The 18,569-nt window shown below is 37.2% G+C and overlaps 1 long non-coding RNA gene across 1 annotated transcript in view; it reads left to right on the top strand.

Moving 5' to 3' along the window:
• Positions 1-1,711: 1,711 nt before the first annotated feature.
• The window catches only part of LOC136155208 (uncharacterized), a 35,601-nt gene continuing 18,743 nt past the window's right edge, over positions 1,712-18,569 (top strand). Inside the window, exons 1-2 of the long non-coding RNA XR_010660722.1 lie at positions 1,712-1,811; positions 4,393-4,506. This is a non-coding gene — a long non-coding RNA (uncharacterized lncRNA). The remainder of the gene's footprint in view (positions 1,812-4,392; positions 4,507-18,569) is intronic.

Below are 18,569 nucleotides of genomic sequence, written 5' to 3'. Positions count from 1 at the left end.
CCACATACATGCATACTTATTCATCAAGAAAATACAATCAAATAGAATTTTAAAGTATTAATAACAGAGTCAGAGTGGGGAATGACTCGGTAAGAGTGAAGCCCAGAAGCTGTAATAAAAAATATCCTCATATTCAAGTGATTCACTGAGAAAATGTATTTATAACTGACAGAGTACTATCATTCTTAATACAGAAGAGGTCCTATAAATAAGAAAAAGTCACAGAAAAGGAAATAAAAATGGGTTTTAAACTTGGAAAAAATGCTTACACTTACCTATACTAAAAGAAATCAAATTAAAACCATAGTGAAAAAAAAAAAAACAACAAACAAACCCATAGTGATAGGGAATTCCCTTTTGGTCCAGTGGTTAGGACTCCGCACTTCTAATGCCATGAGCTGGGGTTCCATCCATGGTCTGGAAACTAAGATCCCACAAGCTGTGCAGTGTGGCTGAAAACAAGGAAGTCCATAATGATATACCATTTTTTAAACCCTAGAAATGTAAAAGAATCTAAAAGGTTTGATGAAGCATTTATATTGTCAAAGGTGGCAGAAGCATAAATTGGTACAATATCTAGTAAGGACAGTAAGTTAAAAGTTTACATATCCTAGGAATTTGTCATCTACACATGCTTGCATATTTGTACAATGAAGTTATATATAAGTATATTCAATGAAGCACTGTTTATAATAGCAAAAGATTAGAAAGACCCTAAATGCCCTCTAACATAGAACCAGTTATTATTTATTCTTTTATGGATTCATAAATATCTTTGCAGCTAGCAAAAAACCACATAGGACCTTTTTATATTCTGGTACAAGAATGATCTCCAAGATAGACTTTTAAGTGGTAAAAAGTTATAAGACAGCACAGATAATAATATGCTATTATTTATGTTTTAAAATGTACATGTACATATGTACACATATATTCTTTCATTTTTATAGAATGTCTCTGGAAATAAATATAAGAGAATAATAGTGGTCGCTTAGGGAAGGAGTCACAAAAAAGGACATAGATCATATATACTTCTTGTACCTACTGATTTTTTCCTCTTAACCCTTTATTTTGCATTTATGTTTATATTGATCAGATACGGAGTATTGATATAGAATATTGATATAGGTTGTTATTGAGGACATCATCGATTGGGTTGTCAGAAATTATGTAACAAGTTCATCTCCAGATTCCAAGCCTAAGAAAATGTCTCTCTCCCTCAGAACAACCTCCTGTTACCACACAGTGATAATATATTTCTTATTTTGACTAATAAGAAGCTGAAAGCTACGTGCAATAGTTCCCTATACTCTAAATTTATTTTTTGCATAATTACTGCTTTTCTTTGCTCCTTTATTATACTTTTTATTCTTATATTTGAGTTTTATTAAATCTATACTTTTAACTGTATACCAACATCAAATTCGTAGACTCTACATGTGAAGAAAGCATTTGGTTGAAATGTAAATATTCTAGTAAGAATGGTTGCCATCTTATTTAGCTGAAAAAGTTTAAAACTTTTAATATTCAAATTTTAATGACTGTAATCTAAGTCCCACCTTCAGAAATCTAAAATTAGTAAAATTCTCACTTATTTATTATATTACTTTAAATAGAAAACATTACAGTTATAGCTTATGAGAGTTGCTGTTATGTGCTCCATATTAGCATTGTGTAAACTTAACTTTTTTTTGAAAAACAGATCATTGCTTCTTGCTGACCTTGACAAAGAAGAAAAGGAAAAAGACTGGTATTATGCTCAACTTCAGAATCTCACTAAAAGAACAGATAGCCTTCCTTTAACTGAAAATGTAAGTAACTTGACAAAATAACTTATTTTTATATCTGAAAGTGTATATAAGTTTATAACTATATAGTTATTTGTAAACTGTAATATGTTTTATCCAACTTCAACATAAATATATAGTCAATGAATTTTGTATGTAGAGATGATAAAACTAAAAGATTCAGGATTCAACTAGGTGTTTTATTATTTGACGTGTTGAATTACCAAAGATACTCTGTAGAAATGTTTATTACCATCTGTCTGTTTTTTGAACTATATTACAGGACTCGTGCCAGATGGTTTTTGCAGTGAAAGTATCTTTGAGATAACCTGAGTCCTATTCTAGTTATTGTAAATGACAGTAGCTGTTGGCACAGATGTTAGAGCTTTTTGCAAGCACTAAAAGTTGTTTGTTTTGCTAATATAACTATGTAAAAAATAACTTAATTCTGTCAGCCTCTCCCTCCCCACCCAAGCTCTCCAAGTCAACTGTTCTATTCATGGGGTGACACGTATAAGAACATTTCTGAAATACATTAATAATTTTAAATAAGACTTTATTTTAACTGTTACCCATAAATTTTAAAACAATTTTTTAGAAATAGGCCAGTTAAAATTAATCTTCCACTCTTAGCTTAGATTTTTCATTTTCTAATAGTTTTGAGAGGACATTATAAAAGAAAAAGTAACAATGAAGGAAAAACCTTTTCCAGAACACGCAGTTAATCACATTCCTGCGTGGGTGGGCATTGTCTGGCGGGAGCTAGAACTAGAAACTTCAGTGGTCAGCCTCCTGAGCACAAACTTATCCAGGTTGTGAGAGGGAAAGAATCTCCCTTCCTGACAATGTCGTTAACATCATTTTGGGAGCTAAGGAGACACCACAAGTGAAAGAACAGTTCATAGAGAGTGTGGACGTATGAGGATTAGGAACTCAGTAGGGTTTGGAGGGATCATTGCTCTTAATATTAAAGCACTGTTTTGCTTAACATTCACTTTGGTAATTAAAATGTACAGTATTTAGAGTCTAGCTGTCTGCATGCAGTTGTGTATGAAACAGTTCAAGAGCAATTGGTTAATACCTGAAACAAAGATCAGTTGTCAGCTCATTGCCATATTAATTTACCATATAGTCAGTCACATTTATTTAAGAGGATATGTAAGACATTATAGACCATTAAGCAACATTAGCAAATGTAAATTGCTTATATTTCATAAATATTTTTAAATTCACAAAATTTTTATTTTATATTGGGAAGGCAGGTTAAGAATGCTTTCATATAGAAATACTTATCAGGTTACCAGGCATTGCTTAAAACATCAAATATAAACCACGTTATTGTAATATAATGTGTCATCTTCAACCTTTTGCGCAAGGGATTTTTGGAAGTGGAGGACAAATAAGTGTAGTTATAACATGACTCACAGCATGGAGACTATTTCAACTGTGTTGCAACACATAATGTGGATATGCCTATAGGAACGCATCCTGCATATGTCGTCTGTATATTGCAAGGGGAAAGGGTGAAAGCTTCTCTAACTTAACCTGACAACACATTTTGGGATTCTTAGGCCTACAGAATGCTATTCTGAGTCAGACACATACACATGCAGCTTTTGTCTGTGTGTGTGTGTGTGTGTGTGTGTGTGTGTGTGTGTGTGTGTGTGTGTGTGTAGGATCTTAGTTTCTGATCAGGGATCAGACCTTCACCCTTGACAGTGAGTGTGTGGAGTCCTAACCCCTGGACCTCCAGGGAATTGCCCACATGCAGCTTTTTATTGGACTTACAGAGCATGAAGAATCTACAGCACTTCCTTATTCCCTTCGTGGTCTGTTATAACTGTCACTCATTATTTTGTCCAGCTGTTCTTTTAGCCTTGGAGCATGTCTTTGTAAGTTTCTTTGCCTTCTCCTTTTTTCATTTTTTATACCTAGCAGTTACCACAACATCTGGAATTGTAGTTAAGAGGGCTAATAAAGTTTTGAATGCACTAACACCCACTCCATGAAGAAGTACTTTTTTTGGTTTGTTTCAACTTTGGTTCATATTTATATTTTTACCAAAAAGTTTGTGTTATCTTGCAATTTATTTTTATATAAAAGCTTTTCTTTATTCTGTCTTCTTTATTTTACATGTGGGAAAGTTCTCTCTATTTAGTCTCCATGTACATAAGAATCCTGAAGTGAGGTATAAACTTAAGGATGATGGACCTGATCCTTGATTTTTCTATTTTGTCCACATTAATATTCTAATTTTTAACAGTTCAAAGTAGTGCTTCTTCAGGGCAGAAGAATTGTAAGGTAACTGAAAATAGGCTTACCTTAACTGGATAAATATATATATTTTAAAGAGCTAGTACAATTTAATTAAAACTATTTGTGACTGTGGGGCAGTAAAAGTGTTTCAACTCTTCACTTCACATCAGAAAGCCAGGCTGAGCCTGGCAGTGATCATCAAGTTTTAGGACTTCTTAGAGTAAAAAATAACTTTCTTATGATAACTTATGTATTTGTTTATTCATTTTCTTTATGGATACTTATATGCTTTTTTATTTTTACTGATAAACACAAGATATTAACATTTCCATTTTGCTTGTGGTTTTAGTTTTCCTTACAAACAGATATGACCAGAAGGCAGTTGGAATACGAGGCAAGGCAAATCAGAGTTGCAATGGAAGAACAACTAGGTAGTTGCCAGGATATGGAAAAACGAGCACAGGTAACATATTTATTATTAAACTATGAAACAGTAGTAGCTAGATTTCTATGAAGAATCTAATGAATTACAGCTCTGTTAACTTTGGTTAAGTTTTATTCTTAAAGATTTTTTAAAGTCTATCTTTACTTTGGCACTAGTTCAAAATAAGAATAGTTTACTATGGCTGCTGGGAAGCATAACCAGTATTCACATAATTCTGCCTTCATATTTCAATTCTCGGATACTGTTCTGCTATGCCTTGGAATTATAAGAGGGAAGAAGAATTCAATTCTGGTCATCTTATTAGTTGCTAGCTAACTTCAGTTATCCTTTGAGATTTTTACTTCTGTGTTTGTGTAATGAAAAAAGGAAAGTCTCATTCGAGGAGAGAAACATATAAAAAGAACCTTGGGAAGAGAAACAAATTGAATGGAGAACATTTTCATGTTTCTACCCTCAACTATGTAAAGAAAGAATATTGGCATAAGAAAGGATTTCTTAAGACATTAGACTAATTATAAAGACTGGTAAAATTCTACTATTTTAAACTTAAGAATTTATCTTATATTAGGTACCTTAAAGAAAATGAAAAGGGGAAAAAGCATGTTTGGGAATTCCCTGTCTGTCCATTTGTTTGGACTCAGTGCTGTTACTGCCAGGCCCTGAGTTCAGTCTGTGGTCAGAGAACTAAGATCCCGCAAGCCAAAATGGCACGGCCAAAAGAAGAAAATAAAAAGGTGAAAAGATAAGTTACATATTGGGAGAAGGTATTTATCACCATATAAGTGGTATGGAATCAAGAATATATAATGAATTTCCAAAGATACTTTAAATTATATGATACAATTAATACAGATTTAGTATTTGTAACAGTTGGTGTTTTCATGAAATTATTTTAAAATACCAGGCAGATTTTGTTTGTTGATAGAAAAACTATGAGAAATTTTACTCTGGTTTATATGAATTTACGTTTTTAGAATGTGAATTTATGGAATACTGTATACATGTTTTTCTATATCTGTTAATGTGTTTGCTTTTAGAGGTTCTTAAGAAATGAGATGTTGATATGAAAATGTCTGTATTAATGTATAAATATAAATAAGTATATTCCAGACAGCTTACTCTAGAACAGGTTAACTTGAGTTCTTTCTTGGCCATTTTGTCCAGATATGTGCAGATGTATTCATTTTAATTTTGTTCTGGAATATAGTGTTCTTTTGCTAGTTAATATTCTAAGGAATTTTTAGTCCATATTTTATAAATACAGCAAACATTCATTTATTCTGGAAATATATTAAGCTTAGGGCTAAAGAGATATTGTACACAAAGCAAAAATGGAAGTATTTGCAGTACATATGAGGAGTTACTATCCCTAATATACAGGGAGCACCTACAAATCAATTGAAAACAAGACAACCAAAGAGGAAAATAATCAGAAGGTATGAGTAGTCCCATCACAAAAGTACAAGTGGTTAATAAATCATTGTTAAAATATACTTAAACGTCACTAGTTATCAGGGAAAAGTAACATACAATAATGTTGTTTTTTGTTTGTGGTGGTGGTTTCTTGTTTGGTTGGTTAATTTTCTGCCTATCAGGCTGGCAAAAGCTTTAAAGTTTAGTGTCATGTAATACTGGTGAGATTTTGAGAGATTGTAATATGAAGCATCGTTGTCTGCCTGTTGTAATAAACTGGTACAGTCCTGAAGGACTCTGTAGCACTACCTGTCAAAGTTAAAATGTTTGTACCCTCTGACATAGTAATTCTGTAAGACTCTCAGAATATGTCCTCCAGGAATGTCGAGTTAAAGCAGCAAGAATATAAGTATGGATTTTATGCTATTCATCACAACACTGTAAGACAGAGAGAGAGAGACGATTGCAGTGTCCACCATTTGGGTAGTTATTAAATTATTACATTAGTAGTAGGCAACTCTTACAAACACTAATAATTAGGTAATGGGAATAATTAAAATAATTGTCCATAGTAATTCTCTCCCTCATAACTCTGCTTGAGTGACTCAGCACGTAAGACTAGAATGGTCAGCTAACGAACATGAAAGTGAATTCCAAGAAGGCCTGAGGCCATGAGAAAAAAAATGTGTTACCTCCTTTGCAAGGAAAAGATGGATAAAAATTCCAAGTAAAATAAAAATAGAGTGAAAGTTTTTTTTAAAAACAATCATGTACCAGAAACAGAAGCCAACATTATATTAGATTGAGAAAATAGAGAAATAATTAGATTATTACCTTTGCAGTCATTAACATGGTTTGCCGCTTGCTCTCATCACTATTACTTAACTTTGTTTGGAGGTTCCACTAATTCAGGTAGAAAGAAAACAAATTGTTTAACTACTGCACTATTTTCCAACTAGAAGGGAAGAGAGCAAATAATTGTCATTTGTAAACTACATTGTTGTCTACCTAGAAAAACCATGGTGAAGAGCCAAAAAGTTTTTCAGCTAATGAGAGAACTCAGTAGGGTGGCTGGAGTTAAGATACATTAGGGTTTCTCTATTAGCAATGACTACCATTTGGAAATGGAAATTGGGTAGAATGATCTCTTCATAATGACAGGAAATTTTAAAATACCAAACACAGACCACATGAAGAAAAATATAAAATTGCTAAAGGACACACTATGGGGCCCTAGAAGTAGAAAAGCCTGTGTGGCTCTCTGCATTGTATTTGTGTTATCTGGTTGCAGCGATGCCAGGGATATCACAGAAGAGGGGCCAACTAAGATTGTAAGGTCCTGCAGGGTATGGAGGAGTGAAGTGAGTAGTCAGACCACTCTTGCTGTCTGTACATCCTGTGAATGCCTGCTTCCCCTGCACCCTGCATACAAGCCTGACCTTCCCACACACTTGCCCCTGGCCCCAGCTATTGTCTGTGCTGATCACTGGGGCAGTGAAGGGCATTCCCCCTCTGTGCCTTTCCCTGGCAACTGATGAGCCAGCCTGACATCACTGTGTAACTGGCACTCTCCCCTTCCACCCAAGAGGGAAGCCTGCTGCGTGTCCTGCCTGCCATCCGTCACACATGGTAGGGTATCACTCCAGGACTTTGTTTCAGGTGTGTAAGATCCCCCTTCCATTAAACCACTGATGTCTCTGTTGCTAAAAATAAATAAGATCCCTGGGTGAGAAGATTTTAATATCCTAATAATGTCTTTCTTTAAAAAGTTGATATAGAAATATAATATGATTCTAGTCATAATCTTAATTTTTTTAGAGCCCGGAAAAATGATTTTTAAGTTTGTAAAGTAAGAATTTCCAAAAGTATTTAAGAAAATTATAGTGAGTGAGGATTTACCTTACCATTTGGTAAAATTTGCTGTAAAGGTGTTGCAGTAATCACAGTATGATATTAATAGCACAGGAATAGACATAGGCAAATAGAACAGAATAGAGACTAGAAAAAGATGTAAGAAAATCTGGAATCTTTTAATGATAGAAGTTGCAAGTTTGGGGGGAGGGGGAATGGTAAATAACTCAGTGAGAACATAGATGATAACTGGGAACCTTTCTGGTGGTGGTTGTTTTTTAGTCACTAAGTCGTGTCCGATTCTTTCGTGACCCTGTGAACTGTAGGCCGTCAGCCTTCTCTGTCCATGGGATTTCTCAGGCAAGAATACTGGAATGGGTCGCCATTTCCTTCTCCAGGGGATCTTCCTGACCCAGGGATTGAACCCACATCTCCTTCATTGGCAGGCAGATTCTTTACCACTGAGCCACCAAGGAAGCCCTATCTAGTAGTAGAGAAATTAAATTAGATCCCTACCTCACATCTTGTACATGAAGAGTTACAGGTGAGTTAAATATCTAAATGTAAAAAATAAAATTAATAGAAGAAAATATAGGACAAGAGAGATCTTAATTAAGAATGGAAACTCAAAAGCAATAGGAGGGGACAGGATTTATTTTGTAAAATTTTAAAGCATTCATCCTGCAGGAAAAAAAAATACGGGAAACTATTTGTGACACATCAAGGGGGAAAGGTTTAATATCCCTGTACTGTAAGAATTCTACAAACTAAGAAGAAAAAGACAACTTTTTATATGGGCAGAGGATGTAATCATTCAGTTTATTGAAAAGAAAATGCAGATGACCAATAAAACACATACAAATGACTGTGGAACAGTTTTGGGGAAATTGAAACAAAATCCACTCTTGCCCATGCCTATTTGAATTAGTCTCTGCCTGTCTCCATTAACAGTTTGGTTATTTATTTATTTGTTTCTTTATTTGTTCAACACAAATTTGGGCTCATAGTATGGTGCTCCCTACTCTCCTCTATGCGTGTAAGAAAAGGTTGGATAAATGTACATCAGCTTATTCATAAGAGCTTTTTCTGGGAGTTGGGGATTGGTAGAACGAAAGTTACTTATCCTTCTGTGCTGCCGTAATGTTTTATAAATACATGGATGACATAGTTCTGTGTAGCTTTACCTGTTTTCTGCTTGACATATATTTAGGTGATTTATAATTTCTCACTGTTGAAACAACTCTGATAAACATACTTATCCATATCCTATAAACGTGCACAAAAGTTTTTCTAGGTCAAGAGTCTTTTTCTTAGAGGGCTGTATGGTAAGTAGCTTAGACTTTGTCAGCCATGTGGTCTGTTGCAACTACTCAACTCTGCCTTTGTAGCAAGAAAGCAACCATAGACAACAGTATATGAGCAAATGAGCATGACTGTGTTTCAGTAAAACATGATTCATAAACAGATGACTGGCAAGCCTTAACTTGCTGACCTCTGCTCTGGTACACATACCTGAAAGCATAATTGCTGGTCCTAAGGTAGGAGTGTTCTGAATAGTGTTGGCCAGATTGCCCTCAAAATGATTTTATCAGTTTGCGTTTCTCCCAGGAGTATATGAGAATTCTGTTTCCTTTGACTCTTGTTTTCTTTTTTTCCTTCAGAAATTGTGAGTCAAACTTTATAATTAACAATCAATGAGCATATGAAACATTATCTTGTCATTTAGTTTATACTTTCATGAGTACTACTGAAGTTGAATATCTTTTCATATATGTATTAGACTTTTAAGATTTTCTTTTTGCTGTTTTTTTCATATTGTTAGATGTCTTATTCATTTATATTTGAGAGATATTTTAATATACTCTTAATACCCATCTGTTATACATGATGTATTTCATAACTGTTCCCTGCCAAATCTGTTACCTACTTTTGCTTAATGATAACAAAAAATTATTTTTTATTGTAATGCTAAATTAGTTATATTGTCGTATTTGTGCTTTCTTCAACCTATTTTTACATCTTTTCCTATCTTTAAATATACCCTATTTTTTTCTAGTAAGTCTAATGTTTTATTTTTCAATTAGATCGTTAATTCATCTCAGATTTGCTATTATATATGTTTTAGAGGTCAGTAAGTCAGTTCAGTTGCTCAGTGATGTCCGACTCTTTGCGACCCCATGAACCGCAGCACGCCAGGCCTCCCTGTCCATCACCAACTCCCGGAGTCCACCCAAACCCATGTCCATTGAGTCGGTGATGCCATCCAGCCATCTCATCCTCTGTCATCCCCTTCTCCTCCCGCCCTCAATCTTTCCCAGCATCAGGGTCATTTCAAATGACTCATTTCTTCACATCAGGTGGCCAAAGTATTGGAGTTTCAGCTTCACTATCAGTCCTTCCAATGAATACACAGGACTGCTCTCCTTTAGGATGGACTGGTTGGATCTCCTTGCAGTCCAAGGGACTCTCAAGAGTCTTCTCCAGGGAGGTGGGAGAGGGGATCGGGATGGGGAATAAAAAAAAAAAAAAAAAAGAGTCTTCTCTTTTGAACACCACAGTTCAAAAGCATCAATTCTTCGGCACTCAACTTTCTTTATAATCCAACAATCCATACATGACCATTGGAAAAACCATAGCCTTGACTAGACGGATGTTTGTTGGCAAAGTAATGTCTCTGCTTTTTAATATGCTGTCTAGGTTGGTCATAACTTTCCTTCTAAGGAGTAAGTGTCTTTTAATTTCATGGCTGCAATCACCATCTGCAGTGATTTTGGAGCCCCAAAAAATAAACTCAGCCATTGTTTCCCCAACTATTTTCCATGAAGTGATGGGACCAGTTGCCATGATCTTAAGTTTTCTGAATGTTAAGCTTTAAGCCAACTTTTTCACTGCCCTCTTTCACTTTCATCAAGAGGCTCTTTAGTTCTTCACTTTCTGCCATAAGGGTGCTGTCATCTGCATATCTGAGGTTATTGATATTTCTCCTGGCAGTCTTGATTCCAGCTTGTGCTTCATCCAGCCCAGCGTTTCTCATGATGTACTCTGCACATTAGTTAATTTTAGCATATGTGCTGCCAAAGCGAGCACTGCACTTTAGTTAAATAAGTAGGGTGACAATATACAGCCTTGACGTACTCCTTTTCCTATTTGGAACCAGTCTGTTGTTCCATGTTCAGTTCTAACTGTTGTTTCCTGACCTGTATACAGGTTTCTCAAGAGGCAGGTCAGGTGGTCTGGTATTCCCATCTCTTTCAGAATTTTCCTCAGTTTGTGGTGATCTACACAGTCAGAGGCTTTGGCATAGTCAATAAAGCAGAAATAGATGTTTTTCTGGAACTCTCTTGCTTTCTCGATGTTCCAGCAGATGTTGGCGATTTGATCTCTGGTTCCTCTGCCTTTTCTAAAACCAGCTTGAACATCTGGAAGTTCACAGTTTATGTATTGTTGAAGCCTGGCTTGGAGAATTTTGAGCATTACTTTACCAACGTTTGAGATGAGTGCAATTGTGAGGTAGTTTGAGCATTCTTTGGCATTGCCTTTCTTTGGGATTGGAATGAAAACTGACCTTTTCCAGTCCGATGGCCACTGCTGAGTTTTCCAGATTTGCTGACATATTGAGTGCAGCACTTTCATAGCATCATCTTTTAGTTTTAGAGGTAGGAATCTAATTTTATGTATATATATATATATATAAACACTCATGCATATGATTTTTAAATGTGTGTATATAGTATATGTTATATGCAGTATAATTTCTATTCAATAATTATATAATTAGTGATATATACAGACATACAGATACACACAGATAGATATATATTTATGTTGTTAACAGAATTTTCCATTAACATTTATTGGATGCATCTCTGTTTCCCCATGGATTAGTAATGCTGTTTTTGGCATTTGAGAAGTTGTATTTGCTGAATATTTGTGAACTCTGTTCCATTAGTCTGTTTTAGCTTCTCTGGATACCACACTTGTTTTATTTGCTATAATTTTATTAATCTTAAGTCTTGTAGTATGAGTCCTACTTATTTACGTCTGTAAAAATGTGTTTATATTCTGTTTCATTACTCTTTTATTTGAAATTTAGTATCAGCTTATTTTCTTCAAGGAAAAACCTTATTGACTTTTGATTAGTTATACATTGAATTTATAAATTAATTTCAGGAGAATTTATATCTTTACAGTATGAAGATTGGATCTTGGTTGAAAGATTGGTCTCTGGATTCTAATTCCGTGTCACTTATCAGCACAGTGATCTTGTTTAAACTCTGCCTCAGTTTTCTCATTGGTAAAATGTAGAAAATGATTCCCTGTAAAAAATGTAAGGATTAAATGAGTTAATATGCATAAAACCCTTGGAGTTTAGCAAATTCCAAGTAAATATTAGGTACTGTTACTCGTTTTGTATCTCATTCATTTGGGTCTTATTTTATGCCCTTCAGAAAAGCTTTATAACATTCTTCATAAAACCCTTGTTGTTCAATTGTTAAGTCATGTCCAACTCTTTACAGCCTCATGGTCTACAGCATACCAGACTTCCCTGTCCTCCACTTTCTCCCACAGTTTGCTCAAATTCATGTCCAGTGAGTCTGTGATGCTATCCAAACATCTCATTCTCTGTAGTCCATATTCTTCATGATCCTCTTACACATCTTTTTTTTTTCATTTATTCCTAGATATCTTAGTTTTTGTTGCTATTGTGAATGGAATTTTCTCTAGTTTACATTACTAAATTTGATGTATCCAGGAGTCTTCCTGAACTCTTTTGTTAGATTGTCTCAGTAGTTTAAGATTTTCTTGGATTTTTTCATTTAGATGTTAAATTGTCTCCAAGTAATGACAGTTTTGTCTTTTCCAGTCCTTTTTTCCCTCTTTGTATTATATAAGAAATGTAATACATCTTTGAATAAAGCAATGATAATTGGTCTTCTTCATCTCACCTTGGCTTTAAAGAGAATTCTGAAATTTCACGATTAAGTATGCTGTTTACTTAAGGTTTTTGATACCATTTATCACGTTAAGGAATTTACCTTCTATTCCTAATTTCTTGAGAGCTGTCCTGAATTCATACTGAACTATTCAGTTCACTTCTGTTCAGTGGCTCAGTTATGTCGGACTCTGCAACCCCATGGACTGCAGCACACCAGGCCTCCCTGTCCATCACCAGCTCCCGGAGTTTACTCAAGCTCATGTCCATTAAGTCAGTGTTGCCATCCAACCATCTCATCCTCTGCCGTCCCCTTCTCCTCCCGCCTTCAGTCTTTCCAGCATCAGGGTCTTTAAATGAGTCAGTTCTTCGCATCAGGTGGCCAAAGTCCTGGAGTTGAATCTTCAGCGTCAGTCCTTCCAATGAATATTCAGGACTGATTTCCTTTAGGATGGACTGGTTGGATCTCCTTGCAGTCCAAGGGACTCTCAAGAGTCTTCTCCAACACCACAGTTCAAAAGCATCTATGCTTCGGCACTCAGCTTTCTTTAAGTCCTACTCTCATATCCATGCATGACTACTGGAAAAGCCATAGCTTTGACTAGACGGGCCTTTGTTGGAAAAGTGATGTTTCTGCTTTTTAATGTGCTGTCTAGGTGGGTCATAAATTTTCTTCCAAGGAGCAAGCGTCTTTCCTTTCACGGCTGCAGTCACCATCTGCAGTGATTTTGGAGTCCCAAAAAATAAAGTCTGTCACTGTTTCCATTGTTTCCCCCATCTATTTGCCATGAAGTGATGGGACCAGATGCCATGATCTTAATTTTGATGTTGAGTTTAGAGCCAACTGTCTCGCTCTCCTCTTTCACTTTTATTAACAGGCTTTTTAGTTCTTCTTCACTTTGTGCCATAAGGGTGGTGTCATCTGCATATCTGAGGTTATTGATATTTCTCCCAGCAGTCTTGATTCCAGCTTGTGCTTCATCCAGCCCAGCATTTCTCATGATGTACACTGCACATTAGTTAAATAAGCAGGGTGACAATATACAGCCTTGACGTACTCCTTTTCCTATTTGGAACCAGTCTGTTTTTCCATGTCCAGTTCTAACTGTTGCTTCCTGACCTGTATACAGATTTCTCAAGAGGCAGATCAGGTGGTCTGGTATTCCCGTCTCTTTCAGAATTTTCCACAGTTTGTTGTGATCCACACAGTCAAAGGCTTTGGCATAGTCAATAAAGCAGAAATAAATGTTTTTTCTGGAACTCTCTTGCTTTTTTGATGAGTCAGCAGGCGTTGGCAATTTGATCTCTGGTTCCTCTGCCTTTTCTAAATCCAGTTTGAACATCTGGAAGTTCATGGTTCACATACTGTTGAAGTCTGGTTTGGAGAATTTTGAGCATTACCTTGCTAGCATGTGAGATGAGTGCAATTGTGTGGTAGTTTGAGCATTCTTCAGCATTGCCTTTCTTTGGGATTGGAATGAAAACTGACCCTTTCCAGTCCTGCAGTCATTGCTGAGTTTTCCAAATTTGCTACCATATTGAGTGCAACACTTGCATAGCATCGTCTTTGAGGATTTGAAATAGCTTAACTGGAATTCCATCACCTCCACTAGCTTTGTTCGTAATGATGCTTCCTAGGGCCCACTTGACTTCGCATTCCAGGATGTCTGCTCTAGGTGAGTGATCATATCATTTTGATCATCTGGTTTGTGAAGATCTTTTTGTACAGTTCTTCTGTGTATTCTTGCCACCTCTTCTTAATACATTCTGCCTCTGTTGGTCCATACCATTTCTGTCCTTTATTGTGCCCATCTTTGCATGAAATATTCCCTTGGTATCTCTAATTTTCTTGACGAAATCTCATCTTTCCCTTTCTGTTGTTTTCCTCTATTTCTTTGCATTGGTCACTAAGGAAGGCTTTCTTATCTCTCCTTGCTATTCATTGGAACTCTGCATTCAAATGAGTGTATCTTTCCTTTTCTCCTTTGCCTTTCACCTCTCTTCACAGCTATTTGTAAGGCCTTCTCAGACAACCATTTTGCCTTTTTGCATTTCTTTTTCTTGGGGATGGTCTTGCTCCCTGTCTCCTGTATAATGTCACGAACCTCCGTCCATAGTTCCTCAGGCAGTCTTGTCTATCAGATCTAATCTCTTGAATCTATTTCTCACTTCCACTGCATCGTCATAAGGGATTTGATTTAGGTCATATCTGATTGGTCTGGTAGTTTTTCCCTACTTTCTTCAGTTTAAGTCTGAATTTGGCAATAAGGAGTTCATGATCTAAGCCACAGTCAGCTTCCGGTCTTGTTTTTGCTGACTCTATAGAGCTTCTCCATCTTTGGATGCAAAGAATATAATTAGTCTGATTTCAGTGTGGACCGTCTGGTGAAAACCATGTGTAGAGTCTTCTCTTGTGTTACTGGAAGAGGGTGTTTGCTATGACCAGTGTGTTCTCTTGGCAAAACTCTATTAGCCTTTGCCCTGCTTCATTCTGTACTCCAAGGCCAAGTTTGCCTGTTACTCCAGGTGTTTCTTGACTTCCTACTTTGCATTCTAGTCCCATGTAATGAAAAGGACATCTTTTTTTGGGTGTTAGTTCTAGAAGGTCTTGTAGGTCTTCACAGAACCGTTCAACTTCAGCTTCCTCAGCATTACCGGTCGGGGCACAAGCTTGGATTACCATGATACTGAATGGTTTGCCTTGGAAATGAACAGAGATCATTCTGTCATTTTTGAGACTGCACCCAAGCATTTCGAGTGCTTTTGTTGACTTATGACATTTCTTCTAAGGGATTCTTTCCCACAGTAGTAATAATGGTCATCTGAATTAAATTCACCCATTCCAATCCATTTTAGTTTGCTGATTCCTAAAATATTGACGTTCACTCTTGCCATCTCCTGTTTGACCACTTCCAGTTTGCCTTGATTCATGGACCTAGCATTCCTATGCAGTATTGCTCTATCAGCATTGGACTTTGCTTCCGTCACCATCACATCCACAACTGAATGTTGTTTTTGCTTGGCTCCATCTCGTCAGTCTTTGTGGAGTTATTTCTAGGAGCATAGTGGGCACCTACCAACCCAGGGAGTGCATCTTTCAGTGCCCTGTCTTTTTGCATTTTCATGTTGTTGTTGGGGTTCTCAAGGCAAGAATAGTGAAGTGGTTTGCCTTTCCCTTCTCCAATGGGCCATGTTTTGTCAGAACTCTCCACCATGACCCATCCATCTTGGTTGACCCTACAAGGCATGCTCATAGTTAGACTGAGTTAGACAAGGCTGTGGTCCATGTGATCAGTTTGGTTAGTTTTCTGTGATTGTGGTTTTGAGTCTGTTTGCCCTCTGATGGATCAGGATAAGAGGCTTATGAAGCTTCCTGATGGGAGAGACTGACTGAGGGGGAAACTGGTTCTTGTTCTGTTTGGCCATGCTCTGTGAACCTTTAATCCAATCCTCTGTTGAAGGGCAGGGCTATGTTCCCTCCCTGTTATTTATCTGAGGCCAAAGTATGGTGGAGGTAGTGAAGATAATGGCGACCTCGCTCAAAAGGTCACATGCCTGCACTGCTACATCCAGTGCCCCTGACCCTGCAGCAGGCCACCGCCGACCCCTGCCTCTGCCAGAGACTCCTGGACACTCATGGGCAAGTCTGGGTCAGTCTCTTGTGGGGTCACTGCTCCTTTCTCCTGGGTCCTAGTGCACACGAGGTTCTATTTGTGCCCTCCCAGAGTCTGTTTCCCCAGTCCTGTGTGAGTTCTGGCAGCTCTATGTTGGGTTAATGGTGACCTCCTCTGAGACAGCTTATGCCATACTCAGGTCTACTGTACTCAGAGCCCCTGCCTCTGCAGCAGTCCACTGCTGACCCACATGTTCACAGGAGACACCCAAACACAGTTCTGTCTCCGTCTCTGTGGAGTCTCTGGGTCCTGGTGCACATAAAGTTTGTTTGAGCCCTCTGAGTGTCTCTGGCGAGTATGGGGTTTGATTCTACATGGTATTTCAATATATATATCAAACTATATTACTAAATAATTTTTATATCAGTTTTTCAAAAGTCATACCATGTCTATATGCCTGAACAATTAAGCATGTTGCATTTTATTTAATTTCATAAATATTCAAGATTGTCATACAGAGAATGGAAAGAAGTGCTACTGACTTCTTCCATTTTATGTTGAGTAACGAAAGCACAAATGTTATTGTGGAAGCAGTCATCAAGGTGCAGACTTGATTACAGGGTCTAGTGACCTAATAGCAATACAGAAATACAGTTCTGTGAAGAGGAATGTTAGGTATATTTTCCTGTTTTCACCCTCTAAATATTAAAAATTTTGACTTGGGACTTTATTGGTGACGGGGAGCTGGTTATATAGAGAGAGGAAAACAATGAAATATTATGAAACTAATAAGTGTAGATAGTTTTGTTGTTTCTGTAATGCCAGGATGTATTTGGTGTCTGATGTAGAAGTAATCACTCATCTCTGCAGAATCTTTAGAGAGCTACTAAAAGTATTTCTTCTTCAGCATGTTTTCATGGTGAAAATTGGACATGGTAAAATGTCTTAAATAGAAAATATTATTTACCTTCAGTTCAGTTCAGTCGCTCAGTCATGTCCAACTCTTTGTGACCCCATGAATCACAGATCACCAGGCCTTCCTGTCCATCACCAGCTCCCGGAGTTTACCCACATTCATGTCCAGCGAGTCGGTGATGCCATCCAGCCATCTCATCCTCTGTCATCCCCTTCTCCTCCTGCCCCCAATTCCTCCCAACATCAGGGTCTTTTCCAGTGAGTCAACTCTTCGCATGAGGTGGCAAAAGTATTGGAGTTTCAGCTTCAGCATCAGTCCTTCAATGAATATTCAGGACTGATCTCCTTTAGGATGGACTGGTTGGATCTCCTTGCAGTCCAAGGGACTCTCGAGTCTGCTCCAGTACCACAGTTCAAAAGCATCAATTCTTCGGTGCTCAGCTTTCTTCACAGTTCAACTCTCACATCCATACACGACCACTGGAAAAACCATAAGCTTGACTAGACGGACCTTTGTTGACAAAGTAATGTCTCTGCTTTTTAATATGCTATCTAGGTTGGTCATAACTTTCCTTCCAAGGAGTGAGCGTCTTTTAATTTCATGGCTGCAGTCACCATCTGCAGTGATTTTGGAGCCCAGGAAAATAAAGTCAGCCACTGTTTTCACTGTTTCCCCATCTATTTGCCATGAAGTAATGGGACCAGATGCCATGATCTTAGTTTTCTGAATGTTGAGCTTTAAGCCAACTTTTTCACTCTCCTCTTCCACTTTCATCAAGAGGCTCTTTAGTTCTTCACTTTCTGCCGTAAGGGTGGTGTCATCTCCGTGTCTGAGGTTATTGATATTTCTCCCAGCAGTCTGGATTCCCGCTTGTGATTCTTCAAGCCCAGCATTTCTCATGATGTACTCTTCATATAAGTTAAATAAGCACAGTGACAATATACAGCCTTGATGTACTCCTTTTCCTATTTGGAGCCAGTCTGTTGTTCCATGTTCAGTTCTAACTGTTGTTTCCTGACCTACATATAGGTTTCTCAAGAGGTGGGTCAGGTGGCCTGGTGTGACCATCTGTTTCAGAATTTTCCACAGTTTTTTGTGATCCACACGGTCAGAGGCTTTGGCATAGTCAATAAAGCAGAAATAGATGTTTTTCTGGAACTCTCTTGCTTTCTCGATGTTCCAGCAGATGTTGGCAGGTTGATCTCTGGTTCCTCTGCCTTTTCTAAAACCAGCTGGAACATCTGGAAGTTCACAGTTTATGTATTACTGAAGCCTGGCTTGGAGAATTTTGAGCATTACTTTACTAGCGTGAGAGAGGAGTGTGATTATTTACCTTAAGTTCACTATTTTCAGA

This window comes from Muntiacus reevesi, unplaced genomic scaffold (genome assembly GCF_963930625.1).
Source record: "Muntiacus reevesi unplaced genomic scaffold, mMunRee1.1 SCAFFOLD_49, whole genome shotgun sequence".
NCBI lineage: Eukaryota > Metazoa > Chordata > Mammalia > Artiodactyla > Cervidae > Muntiacus > Muntiacus reevesi.
The sequence above is the reverse complement of the archived record's forward strand: the minus strand, read 5'-3'. Positions and strand labels throughout refer to the sequence as shown.